At 44.6% G+C, this 14709-nt stretch overlaps 1 protein-coding gene across 3 annotated transcripts in view; it reads right to left on the reverse strand.

Annotated features, from left to right (window-relative positions):
- The window catches only part of TRIM66 (tripartite motif containing 66), a 52897-nt gene that overhangs the window by 31136 nt on the left and 7052 nt on the right, over window positions 1–14709 (reverse strand). Inside the window, exon 1 of one of the 3 annotated variants that reach the window (XM_039244611.1) lies at window positions 12540–12604. The exons of 1 other annotated variant lie outside the window; for it this stretch is intronic. The gene's annotated coding sequence lies outside the window, so the exon portion shown is untranslated. Of the gene's footprint in view, window positions 1–3144; window positions 3246–12539; window positions 12605–14709 lie in introns of those variants that run through there. One more of the 3 variants, XM_039244612.1, reaches the window with a different exon arrangement.

The raw sequence follows: 14709 nt of genomic DNA on the forward strand, positions 1-14709 counted from the left end.
ATGATAAAGGAATCAGGTCTGATCTAGAGCTGTGAAACACTGTGAATTAGGAGATGTGGGTTCCAGGCCTAGGGCTGACACTATCTCTGTAACCTTAGGTAAGTGACCTCTTCCCCTGAACCTTACTGTATACATCCTTCATAATGAGGGGAATAGGAATATCAGCGAAGTGTGGATTATCCAACCTGCTTCCTCTGCCTACTGCACCCAAGCTCCAGAAATAGTCCCCCTGGACAAGACTAGATGGGACAGACAGCCAAACAGTGACCTGCCTATTGTCTTTGTCAGCAAGTCAAGTCAGGAGACAGGCTTATGGCTTAGGGAAGGTCTCCATCTAAAAGTCATCCCATCTGAAGAGGGGCTGCCACAGCAGACAGCAAAGATGGAGAACCACCACGGCGGTGGTACAAGCAGGCCCCAGGGAGGCTGTGGGGCCCAAAGTAGACACAGAGGATATGTGCTCTCTTTGGGTCACAACATCTTTGTGCAGAAATTCTCATCTCCCTTCAGAAGGCCCCTAACCCCCATCAAGCTGTGTTAACCTTGAGCTTTTGTTTCAAGGGGGTTCCCCATTCTTCAATGTGAATCCCAAAACAAAGTTTTATTTTAGACAACTATAATACATGAACCCCTAGGGCTGCAGATGTATATACAAAATAACCAAACATCTGCTTACAATATCTAACATTTAATGTTTAATATTAAGTCATTAATACACATTTAAATCACATAGTACATAAAATAATTAGATATAGTTCTTTTTTCTATTAGGATTATTCAAGAAATAGCCTTAAGCTTTTATTTCATATACAGAAACATCAATTCTGAGCAATGCAGAGTCAGAGCCCAAAGGCCACACACGACCATGCCTAGAGGAAGTGCGGCTCCTGCCTCCCGACTGGAGAAGTCACAGGCAACAGAGGGCCTCCTGGGGACCTACGAGCCTGGGAGAGAAGCTCTGAAAGCTGAAGGCATTCAGTCCACCTGTCATAAGAATGTGCACTCTCGTCCCTGGGAAGTGTGAGGCAGATTATTCTTTTACCACCACTCCTTGCACCAGACACTTCATGCATGCTATCTCATTTAATCATCAAACCACCTCTGATAGGCAGTCATTATCCCTATTTCATAGCTGGGGAGACTGAGGCCCCAAGAAGTTGTTATCTGGCAAATATCATATGAAACAGGAGCAGAGCTATGATTGGAAGTTAAGTCTCCCTGCCTCTAATATCCACCCCTTTCCATTATGCTATACCTCTCTAATTCAAATGTAAACAAGGTAATTTTATTTTAATTAATTGGATAATTTTATTACAAGTAAAACATGCCATAATAATAATCAGACTCTAATGATGACCTGGACCCAGCTTTGGATTACGGGAATCCAGAAGGAAGGAGCTGGGAAGCCAGCCCCATCTGTGCTTAAAGTTTTATAAAATATACTTCTTGAGAAAAAGCAGATGAAGAAGAGTTTTTCTGCCTGGTAATAAATCTAGGGACAGTTGCATATTATAGACCCAGTGGTTCTCAAACTTCCCTACATATTTCAATATTATGGGGGCACTTTAAACATACTGATGTTCAGTCTATATCAATCAAGTCAGAGTTTTAGGAACTAGAACCCAGGCATAAATATTTGTTAAAATTCCCCAGGTGATTAAAACAACCACGTTTGAGAACCAGCACCTTACAGAGAGCCTCTCGTGCCCCTGTGCCTGAGCCTGATAGCTCTTTCCCTGTACCATGCAGCTGAGGAAGGCAAGATCGGCCAGTTTTAAAGACACTCCACAAAGTTAGGAAACATCTTGAAGGCACAGGTGGTGTATTTCCCCTCTGGCAGGGAAGAGAAAAGGGCACATCCCCACCAGACAGCAGGTGTCCTGACACCTGGGTACCTTGGGGACCGGCAGTGAGCTGAAGGACACCTCCTGCCTCTTCTAGCTCCCAGCTCCACTGAAGAACCCATGAGCAGGCTTAGGGTGCTGCCTGAGCTTTGGCACTACAAGCACGGCTGCTGGGGCCTAGGGTGTGCTGTGCTCAGGACTGAGTGAGACAGCAAGGGACGAGGGTCAAGACTGGGTAGTCCACCCTTCAGATATGAGCAGCAAGGCCAAGGCAACCCTGGCACCAGGGGGCTAGGGTGGGAGAGAAATCCCAGGGAGGTCTCAAGAAAGCTAGCACTGGGTCAGCTCAGTCCACCAGGTAGGGGCACATGAACCCCTAGTCACATAACCTGACCCCAGTGCCAAGAAACCCGCTGAGGGCTAAGATGCCCTTCATTGTGCAGCTCTTGTCCAGGGCTCCAAGGAACTTTACAGCTGGGGCCCAGGATCAGACTCCAACAGAGGAGGGGCATCCTCTGAGGCAGCCCGATGCTCCTCTGCCAGCTCTCTCATGTAGAACCAAAGCTGCACAGACCCAGAGCTTTGCACTGTTCATGTAGCCAACTCCCTCACCATACATATGGTGGCATGGAGGCCAGAGAGAGAGACTTACCTGAAAACCACAGAGCTCCTGTAAAATATGGGTGCTACCTTGAACCACTGAGCAGTCCTTGATTACCTATCTCTATATCCACAAGTAAGACATTCTACTCCATAAGCCTCTGCCAATCACTATGCAAGGAAAGAAAAACTACTCTGGTCGTATCCTCTGGCATGTTGGCCATCCTCGCTCCTGCCCTCCCACCCGAGGGCAGCCCCAGGGTACAAGGCATAAGCTGAGCCCCCACCACACAAGCCCTGGCAGCCTTCCTCCAGCCCACACCTCAAAGCAGCACCTCCCTCTAGAAACACATTGCACCCATTCCCAAGATGCCCAGTCCCTGCTAGGAAGGCAGATTTTGATCTTAAGGTAACTGCTGCTCCTATCCCTGGCTGCCAGCAGGCTTACCTGTGGCTCTGTTGCCCTGTGATTAGAACAACACCTGGGAGAGAAGTCCGAAGAGCGACAGGTGAGACCACCACAGGTCCCAGAGGACAGCGCTTAGCAAGTGCCGGGGAACACCCACCCAGCGTGCTGCAGCCAGCTGGGCTGCAGGGCCTTACCCTTGGGGAACAGGGCACTGGGTAGGGGAAGGGGAACACCCTGGGTCCTCTCCTTTCTCTGATAATCCTTAGCCAGGGCTGCATTTCTCCAGCTCACCTGAGATGCTCCTGCAAGAAAAGGTTGGTTGACTCCTCCTGTTCCTGTTTATCTCGAAGGCTCTGCAGCAATTTCCCAAACTGAACAGCAAGAGGGAGACCTCAAAGAGGCGACTCTCTTCCTAGCTGCATCTCCTTCCTAATCCTCTGGGTGCCTTGGAATAGAAGCTCAGAAGGAAGAAAACGAGATTTTCAACTTTCAGGAACTAGCTCTGTCGCCCTCTGCACAGCTCGGGAGGCCATCACTCTCAGCCTTTTAGGACTCGATCCAAAAATCCTTCAGCCCTCCATGTTCCCCAAAATGACAGTGCTCATGTATGGCTGGAATCTGCCCCGATCCGGCAGCTCATTTAAATAGAGCTCATCACAACAACAGTGTTGGTGGAGAAGTGAGTAGCTGCAGGGCCCTGGGGACCCCCTGTTTATACGTAGGAAGAATGATGCAATCTGGGTATCAAAATAGCAATCCAGAATGGAATAACAGGCTCACGCAGCAGCGGTGCCTGCACAACCAGAGCTCAAGTTGACACACTCTGTCAGCCCCACACTGCTGCAGCACGCAGATGCCAGGCACACACTCTCACCGCATCATTTTAAAAATCAGCAGGAGCCCGAGATATCCCTCCATGCCCCCGGCACTGAGGGAGGGTGTGGGGGGGAGGCCTTCGACAGACATTAAAATCTATCTCCTACACACTCACCTGCTCCTGCCACTTCACCTGAAGTCCTTATCCTGTGACGTCACAGTCAGTTGCCATAGTGACCAATTGTCCGTCACAAGTGGAGGATTAGGACTTCAGACAGGGAAGACACACATTTATGATGCACAAAGGTCCCGGGAGGTGTCCCTTGGCAGCTAACTCTAACCCCCCCCCAGGGAGATACAGTCGAACACAAGCAGGGAGGAAAAAAAGGAAGGAAAAGCAGGGTCGAGTTGGAGGAAAGACATTAGGAGGGGCCAAGACTACAAGTACAGAATAATTGCAAAAGCACAGAGCACAGGAAAAATTTAAAAGCACAGATGGGGAGTGGCAGGGAATAAGCTTGGAAATACTGGTAGGAGAGTAAGCTCCTGAAGGATCCTGAATGCTAAGCTAAGGAGCTTCACCTTTGTCCTAAAAGCAAAGGCTCTGGAGAGTGACAAAGCTGGGCTTTAAGATTATCTTGATGAACTGGAGATGGGGGTCAGGGAGAAGTCTTGTCCAGTTTGGCATTAATGGAACCCTGAACAAGGGTAGAAATGGAAAGAAAGGGACAGAAGTGTTTCAAAGAGAACCAACAGGGCGTGACCAAAATAGGATGTTGGAGGGAGTGGTGGTGTATGAAGAAAAAAAGAGTCAAATGGATGGGCTGTCATGAACAGAGATAAGATGGAGCAAGATGGTATTTACCAAATCCCATCTTACATGGGACCTACTTTCTCTGGTATCCATAGCCTCTCTGGGTCAGGCTGCATCCTGCTTTGCTGGACCAGTGATTCACAAATCTGGAGGGTTTGTTAGAAAACCTGAATCTACCAAATCTAGATCTCTTAGATGTGAGTGTAGGATGAAGAGTCTATATTTTTGACAAGTTACCCAAGTAATTCTTAGGCATTTGAGGACCAGTAATCTGGAATGGCCAGTAGCCTCCTAGCAGGGCTTTCTGCATCCAGTCTTGTCCCCTCCAATAAGCCAGAATAACTTTTTAAAAATACGTGTTTGATCATATTCATTGGCCGAAGTATCCAATGTCTCCCCGTTGCCTAGAGAATAGCTTAAATTGGTCAAGACCCTTCATAATGTGGCCTCAAATTTCCCTTCCAGAGCTCCCACTTCTCTCCTTCAAACAATCCTATATTGTATGCAAAATGAACTCCCTCCTCTGCCCTTTCTCCATACCTCATCCTAACACTATTCCCTACCTGAAATTTCCTTCCATATTTTTTCTGGGCCTGCCTGGCTCCTACACAGATATTCCTACTTGATGTCACTCACAGGTTCAAATCCATCCAATGTCCCCAGGCAGAGCCTAAAACAGGAGGTATGAAAACCACAGCGTGCCTGTTTTTGTAAGTGAAAATTTACTGGAACATCGTTGTGCCCATCCATTCCCATATTGTCTGTGCTGCAGTGGCAGCATTGAGTAGTGGTAACAGAGCCTATGTGACCCACAAAGCCAAAAATATTTACCATCTAGCCCTTTACAGAAAAAGTATGCTGGCCCCTGGCCTAAAGTAATGGCTTTTAATTGTTCTAGCCTCACCCTTTGCAAAGGGCCCAATTCTAGTAAAGGAATCCTGCTTATTCCCAAGTCAACCTCCACCCCTGTGTCCTATAAGTTCTGATAACTGGGTCACATTGAGCCAACTTTCAGTTTTGGGTAAGATGTTACTGACAAGAAAAGGGCATTTCAGAAGGAGGGACTATCATAAACAGAGAATTACAGATGTCAAAACGGCAGGCTTCTAGGGGAAAGATTGGTAAAGCTGGTTCATGTAGGAGTGACAGAGATGAGGCTCTAAAAATTAATTTGGAGTCAGATTGGAAAGAGCCTTGAGGCCATGCGAAGTTTCTGTCCTGAACTGTAAGCAACTGAGAGCCTTTTAGATAGCTCGAGATGCAAGCACACAATAGAAGAGAGTGATCAGGGCTGAGGCTAGAGGATCTGGGAACATAACGCACAGAGGCAAAGTGAGGTTAGGCAAGGAGAGGCAGAGAGAGTGGGGCACAGCCAGGTGGCAGATCTCAGCTAGAGCCAGAATCTGGGCATGAGAGCTAGGTGATATGCTGAGGCAGGAGATGGATGGTCCACAGCTTTCAGAGCCCTTGCTCTGAGGACCACCTGACTGAAACAAGCTTTCAGTGCCAAGAAAGACCCCAGAACAGAATGCAGAAGGTACAAGTGGGATGAATCTGGGATCACGTCATCTGATAGACTGGCACCTCTGTATCCTTCCCTTCAAATCTCAATAGTCAACCCAAGGACTTCACTGACATACTCCATGCAAAGCCACTGCCTCCATCTCCAACTGGGCCTGGACAGAGAGACAGTGGGAGAACAAAGAGCAGCAGCCTACTCTAGGTCTGCAGTTCCTACTGGCCCTCAAGCCTGGGCAAGCCCTGGATTGGCAAGCAAAGGAGATGAATTTTTCTTTCTGCCTCTGTAATAACTATGGCATTCAGCAGGATTCTAATGCTTTCTGGACTCCTGATGCCCCATTTATGCAGTAAGGGATTAGAGATAAGCTCCAAGGGTCTTTCCTGCTCTTTAGCCTCCACAGCAGTCAACTGTGGCTGGTCCCCCTTGAATGAGAGAGTTCCAGCAGACAAGGGTCACCTCCAAGACCCCATCCATCAGTCACAGCTACCTTGAACTCCCTCCCTCAGCAAATCTGCTCTAGCTGTATCCTCCCAAGCAGTGTCGGCAGCAGCCAGCATATCCCCCAGAATACAGCCTGCCTCCTTCCCATTACCAAGGGAATTGCTCTCCCAGTAACAGGTACTGTTCTGAGGTGCCAGTGCTACTCCCAGGGCCCTGGAGAGCCAATTAGGGTGAGGAAACTGTACATGAACTAAAAAGTCATCCTGCTGATAGGGCTCTGGAGCTCCAGCTTTTGCACCTGCTGCACACGTAGCTCAGCCCAGCTCAGCTGGCTACCCCCCACCTAGGAAACTTGGGCCACTGCCCATAACACACCTCACAATGGTCAGGGACACAATTCAGTACCTGGACTGGACAAATAGCTCAGCCTTCCAGCCTCCTATAGCTGAGATCTCATCCCCGCTGCCTCCCACTCTCACCCCAGGCCATTAAGAGCCCCTCCAGCTGAGCTCTCATTAAGATCATCATTTCCTTCTCTGACTCTGAGGTTGTAGCATGTTGCATCAGTTCCCTCTCTTTGGATCTTCCCAAAGTCCCAAGACCTGCCCACCAAGGGACAGAGATTGCTCCCCCTTTCAGCATCTGTAGTTTACAAGGGATGTGCTGTCACCCATCACTAGCTTCGGGAAGCATGAGGCTATGGTGGTTATTTGGTGTTCTTAGAACTCTTCAAGTCCAGCTCTGAAAGCCAGAGAAGACCCAGGGTTGCCCAGTTGGTGCTGGAGTCCAGCCTGAGCTCCAAAGGCCATGACATCCACACCAGGGTTCTGCCCACATCTCACACATCACCCACATTGATATGGGAAAAGTAAAATACTAAACAAGTAGATTCCAAAACTTAGAAATGAGAGTCAAGGTCTCTCAGGTAGGATTTGTCTTTTAGTAGATTTGAAAAGAAAGAACAATGTTCCTTTTACTTACCTGGGGAAGGAAATATCCAATTAATTGCCTTTCTTCCCTAAAACAACAAATTGAGCTACGGGAGTCCTGCGAATTTTGAAGACACATGGAGCACAAAGTAAATGCCAGTTTCAGGCATGCCAGCTCCCTTCAGAGCTTGCTACATTTAAAGTATCACTTTGTGACTCAATGGCTAACTTCTCAGATTGAGTTTGACTTGGGACCATTTTCAATTAGGCTTAAAAGCAAATAGTCTCAAGTATATATTCTCATTGGCTGAGTAAATCCACTTCCAACATCCAGCCTTTCTGCACAGAGCCTTCAGCTCCAGTCATCCCACTGCACGGCTGAGCCATTGTGTGATCAGCACAGAGCTGCCTTTGCTCTGGTTCCTATCACTAGCTTTTGAAGACTTTGCCCAGCTGGTCTACTTAGAGGCAGAGACCTAATGCAGACACATTTCCCACTGTGATGAAGTTGCTGGGGGGGGGGGGGGGGGGGGGGGAATCTCAGCTAGGCTGTGGCCTCATTAAAGATGTGCACCTGATGACTCAGGCTGCAGCATTGGTTCTTTCCTCAAAGATTTTCCGCAGAGTCTCTCCATCAGTTCAGTGATTCCGGGTGAAATCTTCCCCAGAGCAAAGTGCTACAGTGCAGATCACAAGCTTTGAAGACAGGTTTGACCTAAGCTGACACTTAGCAGTTGTTTTAGACCTTAGACCTTACATATTGACAATCCCCAGGTTTTTCATCTGTAAAATGGGAATAATACCTAATTATAGGGTGGTTGTAAAGTTAAGAAAAGATAATACAGGCACAAGTACCCAGTAAAGTCTCTGCCAACTAGCAGGTGCTTGATAAATATGTGTGCACCTTGAAACTTGAGAAGGAGAATGGGGCAGTGTCACAAGTGAAACAGTCAGAAGGTAAGAGCCATTGGAGATCACTGTGGAGCCAGTGATTAAATCATTTGATCATAAATATTCACCTAAGCCCCTATCGTCTGTCAGGTTCTGTGTTGGGCTGTGGGGTTGTAGAGATGAAAGGCCCAGTCCAGTTGAATAAGATGCCCACCTCAGATCCTCCCCAGTGCCGAGTGCCAGTGCAGAAGTGCAGGCCTGGGAAGGCTCCACCGAGGGATCAGAGTTGGAAATCAGCTGGCCAGACCCTGGGGCCAGGCACACAGCCTGTGCAACACAGCAATGCTCAGCTCTGCCCAGCAACCAGCAGAACTGTATTTATGGAGATGGACATATCCCCATGCACTGTTGGCATATGGCTGGAGGCACTGATGGACCCTATTTATTCTTCAGCCTCTACTCACCTCCTCTCTACCTGCTTCCACATTTTACTTTTGAAAATTCCAGATTGGCAGCAATACAATAAGCATTTTAGCAAATCTGTGCTCCTACTCTGCTGGATAAAGTGGCAATGCTTAAAGCTCTTTCCAAAGAACCAGACTCCCAGAGCATGGCTTCTCAAATTATTGACCAGAAATCAAATTCAGGTATTGGGTCTCACACTAGACTTACCAGAGATAGATGACAGCTCCCCTTTTCACAAGGCAGCTCATTTGGATACCCTTCTTTTAGTTCCTCAGAAAACATTCAGTGAGCAACTGATATCCACCAGACCTGGTTCATGGGGAACCTCCCAGAGGTATTGCGGCTATGCTGAACTTTCAACAACCTTCTCTTCACACCCCTGCCACATCATATTATAATCATCTGTCTAGTTACCTGCTCTTCAACAGATCATGAGTTTCTTGAAGGCAAGGGCCCTGCCTTTTCATCTCTGTACCCTAAATGCCACAGAGCCAGGTACACAGAAGTCAAATATCCGTGAAGGTGACAGACATACAAACCAACAAATACCACAAAGAATAAAGTACTAAAATCTCCAATTAGTCATGGAAGCTGATTCTATTCTTCATCCATAAATGCAAATATGGAAGGTAGCAGTGGCCTAGCCACACCATAGCATCTATCAAAAAATATAAGATGCCACATATTGAGGAAATTGCCTCTCTTGTCCCAAATCAAGCAGGTTCACATCTAAAAGATTTTTTTTCCACTTCAGTTTCAAAAGTTCTAAATAACAGTATTTTTTTCATGTTTCTTGTCTTCTTACTATATCCTATGAGTAGCACAGAATGCTCTATGTGCATGTTATCATTTCATTTTCCTAGCGATTCTATAAGTTAATTATTACTATCACCATCCTCATTTCATAGGTGAGACTACTTGCCCAAACTGTACAACTACTAAGTGTCAGGCAGATTAGAACTCACACTCATATGCCCAAATACATTGACACCAAGGCTTATATTTTTAGTCTCCATTACGCTTCGAATAACTTGGCAAACAAACACCATGATTCTAGTAATTGTCATTAGTATGATTTAGTTTTCTGATTTTAGAACCACACAAAGCCTTGAGACGTGCATAATTAGTTCATGTTAAAAATCTCAAATGAGATCAAAGACTTAAACATAAGAGTTAAACTATAAAACTCTTAAAAGAAAATATAGGGGGAAAGCTTCACAACAATGAATTTGGCAATGATTTCATGGCTATGACACCAAAGGACAGGCAACAAAAGCAAAAACAGAGAAGCAGGACTTCAGCAAAATTAAAATCTTTTGCGCATCAGAGGACACTATTAACAGCACAAAAAGCCAACCCACGGAATGGGAGAAAATATTTACAAATCATATTATCCGATAAGGGTCTAGTACCCCAAATCTATAAAGAACTCCTAAAACTCAACATAAACAACAAACCTAATTAAAATATGGGCAAAACTGAAACTATATACCATTATACAACAACTCACCATTCCCCACTCCCCCCAGTCCCTGGCAGTCACCATTCTACTTTCTGTCCCTGTGAATTTGACTACTCTAGGTACTTCATGTAAATAGAATCATAGACTGTTTGTTTTTTTGTAACTGGCTTACTTTATTTGGCATAATGCTCTCAAGTTTCATTCATGTTGTAGCATGTGTCAGAATTTTCTTCCTTATTAAGACTAAATAATATTCCATTGTACCTATACACCACATTTTGTTTATCCATTCATCTTTCTGTGGGCACCTGGGTTGCTTCCACCTTTTGGCCATGCGAGCAATGCTGCTATGAACACAGGTGTACAAATACTTCTTTGAGTCCCTGTTTTAATTCTTTAATTCTCTCTGGCATACACCCAGAAGTAGAATTGCTGGACCATATGGTAATTCTATTTTTTAATTTTTTGAGGAATGGCTATACTGTTTTCCACAGAGGCTATACTATTTTATATTCCCCCTAGTAGTATACAAGGATTCCACTCTTTCCATGTCCTCACCAATACTGGTTATTTTCTGTTCTTTTTTTTTTTTTTATAGTAGCCATCTTAATGGGCATGAGGTGGTATCTCATTGTGGTTTTGATTTGTATTTCCCTAAATATTAGTGAGACTGAGCATCTTTTAGTGTGTTTATTGGTCATTTGTATTTCTTGTTTGGAGAAATCTCTATTCAAGTCCTTTGCCCATTGTTAAATTAGGTTGTTTTTTTATTGTTGAGTTGTAGAAGTTCTTTATATATTCTAGAGGAACTTTTAAAGACATATTTAAGATTCACAATGTTTACAAATTTAACTTATTAGATTTCCCAGTGTCCTTTAATTAGAAATGTTTATTTGCTAGACAATTGAAATACTTAAAAAGAAAATAAAATATGAGATGCCTGGGTGGCTCAGTGGGCTACGTATCCAATTCTCGATTTTGACTTAGGTCATGATCTCATGGTTTGTGAGATTGAGGCATGTGTTAGGCTCTGCTAATAGCATAGAACCTGCTTGGGATTCTCTCTCTCCTCTCTCTGTCCTTCCCTCATTTGCAATCTCTCTCTCTCTTTCAAAATAAATAAACAAACATTTAAAAAAAGAAAGAAAAAATACATTTAACTTATGAAAACAATTATTAGCTAAGTTTGTAAATATCTTCAAATATTAATAAAGTCCCCTTTAAAAGCGATTGTTAAAATTTGCCACATTTAGAAATAGAATGAGATTTATGAGTTATTAAAAGCTTAAGGGACAATGAAATTTAAGTTTAAAAGTCAGATATTAATTTTTATTTTTTAAAATGTTTATTTTTGAGAAACAGAAGCAGAGCGAGAGTGGGGGAGGGGCAGAGAGAGGGAGACACAGAATCTGAAGCAGACTCCAGCAAAGAGCCTGACGCATGGGTTGAACCCATGAATCCTGAGATCATGATCTGAGCTGAAGTTGGAGGCTTTAACCCACTGAGCCACTCAGGCACCTCCAGATATTAATTTTTAAAAACAAGGTATACCTTCTTTTCTGTGCGCCAAATTCACAAAAGAGCCCAGAGAGGTTATGCAGCTTACCCTAGTGTATAGAGGGCCCCAAATTCATAGCTAAGGACAACTGCACTGCTACAATGCCTCAAAGAGCCTAGTCTTGTGCCACAATTCACTTTAACAATACTGCAGACAACAAAAACAAAGACGATGTTCCTAAATGCTGTCTACTTGTTTGACTTTCTCATCCTTCAAGTTCACCCAACAGAGACTGTACCTCTGTTGCATGCCTGTGCTAGAATGCTGAGATGAAGGGACCTGGTTCTTGTCTCCAAGGACTCACAGTCCTCAATGATACTGTTCCCTAGGAAACCTGACATTCAGGAGTGAGACACAAGCTCCTCCCGCTGAGCAGCAACTTAACTGGTGCATGGTTGCTAGTCAGTGTGCGTCTGTGCACAATCAGTTCCTGACCAATCCTAGGGGGCCAGCAGTTCTCCCTCTGCCTCGGGTGTTTAGTGAGCCAGGACACGCGTCCTCTCCATCTGGGGAGCCAGCCAAACGTTGAATCAACACCTTCCCAGGTTTCTCGGTCTGCCACCAATTTAAGGAAATCCCAAGCATGGCAAGTCCCAGCTTACAAAACAGATATAGTAGGCATCAAGAGGATTTGCTTTGTCTCACAGATTCCCTAAAGAGTGCGTTCAGCAAGAGTGTCCCTTATGCATTTAAATTCCGATTCTTTCTACACTTGAAATTCAGTTCCTACGAAATAGGAAGAGACCTGTGATGTGAAGGAGGGGAACCTGTGGTACTTCTGTACTTACCATCTGAGACAGTCCCACAAGCCTTGGCAACCTGCCTCAGCTCCTGGATCAAGCCCTGGAAGCAGTCTTTACAGAGCAAATGCTGGCAGGGTAGGAGCCGGGCACCCACAGCCTGCAGGTTCTGTCGGCACAATGAGCAGGTCAGTACCCCGGGCTCCATCTGACCACTCCTGTGTTTCTGGCCAACTAGTGGCTGCCCCATGAAGCTCATACCCATATCTGAGCCCATGTCCGTGCCTGGGACCGGGGCTCTTGCAATGACCTCCTTCGGTGTGAAGCAGTGTGTGGAGTGAGCAAACTCCACTGCCTGTAAGTGAAGCACGAAGCAGAGCGATTAATTTCTCTGGGGTTGGGGATGTTCTCTGGGGTTGGACAGGCTAGAGAAGACTCAGAGAACTGGAGGTTCGTGCCGTGAAACCTGCAGAGCTCAGCCCCAAACTCTCACTTGAGCCCAAAGAGAGAGTCCAGCATCTCCACTGTGGAAAGCAAAGCCTGGAGAAGTCTGCTAGGTTGTGTGTTTCTTACAGGGTTTGCTTGCCTTTAAGAGTGTCCAAGATGTACTTGTGTTTCTCTTTATTAGTGGACAAGCTTGAGCTAAGATTTTGGAAAAGGGAAGGAAATTTATTAAAAGTCAAGCTTATGCCAGGTGCTTTATCTCAAACCTCACAACTACTCTTGGAGATAGGCATTACGATACTTTCACAAATTCAATAAAACCATGAAGTACAGGCTGAGGAAACTGAGGCTCAGAGAGGTTGGGTAATTGCACAAAGACAGATGGTAAATAGCAAGGTTCAAGTTCAAAATTGACTTCACAGCCTTACTACTAAATATTTCTCAAGTTGAGGTCCAACACACATATTTTCATGAGTTCTCTCTAGTATTTTTTTGATTAGTATTCATACTGATAAGAATTATTTAATGTATAAATTAATGTTCTGGTTCATCTACATATCCACGACAACAAGATTTTACAGGCAGTGTTAAGAGTTTAGGATCTAATTCACAGCATATATTCAGTACTTTGTCTCAGGCTAATGGGAAGAGAAAGGGGCAGCCTTAATATGTACATGATGCATTCCTGCCACATCTCAATAACATTGTGGCATGTGGTGATGGATGTTTCATAGTGCTTGTAACAGATGAAGGAGGTGGGGAAATTAAGCCATCGGCATCCTGGCAAAAATTTGCCACACCTGGCCACACGGGGAACACCACATTTAAGCTGTAGTAGCAATTTAGTTTAGCAACACAACATCTGCAGATGAAATTGACATTGTTAATTTGACTGTTTTGGTTTTTTATAACTTGCAAACTGTATTCAGTTTTATGTACATCTTGTGTAAGGGCAAAAGAAGTGTACCTCATTTTATATTTGTGCCTACTTAAGAAAGAAACCAAATGGCATTTAATTCGCATCTGGAACTCTGGAGTTACACAGATTTCACAGAACTTTCATTTCAGTCCATAGTCTTTGGGAGCCAAACCCATTAACAATGAAGAGTGATGGGGCTGGGAGAGGCCAGGCTGCTTGGAGGCCCAGCAAAATGCCACTAAATAAAATAACGGATGGACTTTCACCTCTAATTCATTCTGGGGCTCTAAGAATAGTTATTTCCCAGAGGGCAGCATAGTAGCACTGGTGAGGTAAGGCAATCTGTCTTAGAAGGTTTAAGTGTGGCTGAGTGTATTTTGTTAGACTTTGAAAATATCAGACTTAATCATTCAGGACCCCAAAGAGATTTTATTTATGTGGGTTATATCTGCTACTATTTACCATATTATAAATGAAAACTGAGATACTTTGAACATATTAATTCATTCAAAAACATTAAACGTATTATATGTCAACACAAATAACATACTTTTTAAGGAAAAAAACAATTTTAAAAAGTAAATTTAGGGAGAAGAATGACATTGTTTTTCCTTTTTGCAAACCTCATTAATGTCTGTCTTAATAGAAGCCAGCTGGATTCCTGTACCTGCTTCTGTGGCCCATCTGCTATATGTTGTTCTGTTTACAGTGGATGAAGAAAAGCCAGCCTTGCAGGGCTGTACAGTTGGAAAAGATAAGAATACTTACAATAGCCTCATCAGGAAATAGTGGACATTCTGTGAAACTACAACAAGTGGTACTTTCTTTTTTTTTTTTTTTTTTTTTTTTTTTTTT

This window comes from Hyaena hyaena, unplaced genomic scaffold (assembly GCF_003009895.1).
Source record: "Hyaena hyaena isolate Hyena2069 unplaced genomic scaffold, ASM300989v1 scaffold_245, whole genome shotgun sequence".
Taxonomy (NCBI): Eukaryota; Metazoa; Chordata; class Mammalia; order Carnivora; family Hyaenidae; genus Hyaena; species Hyaena hyaena.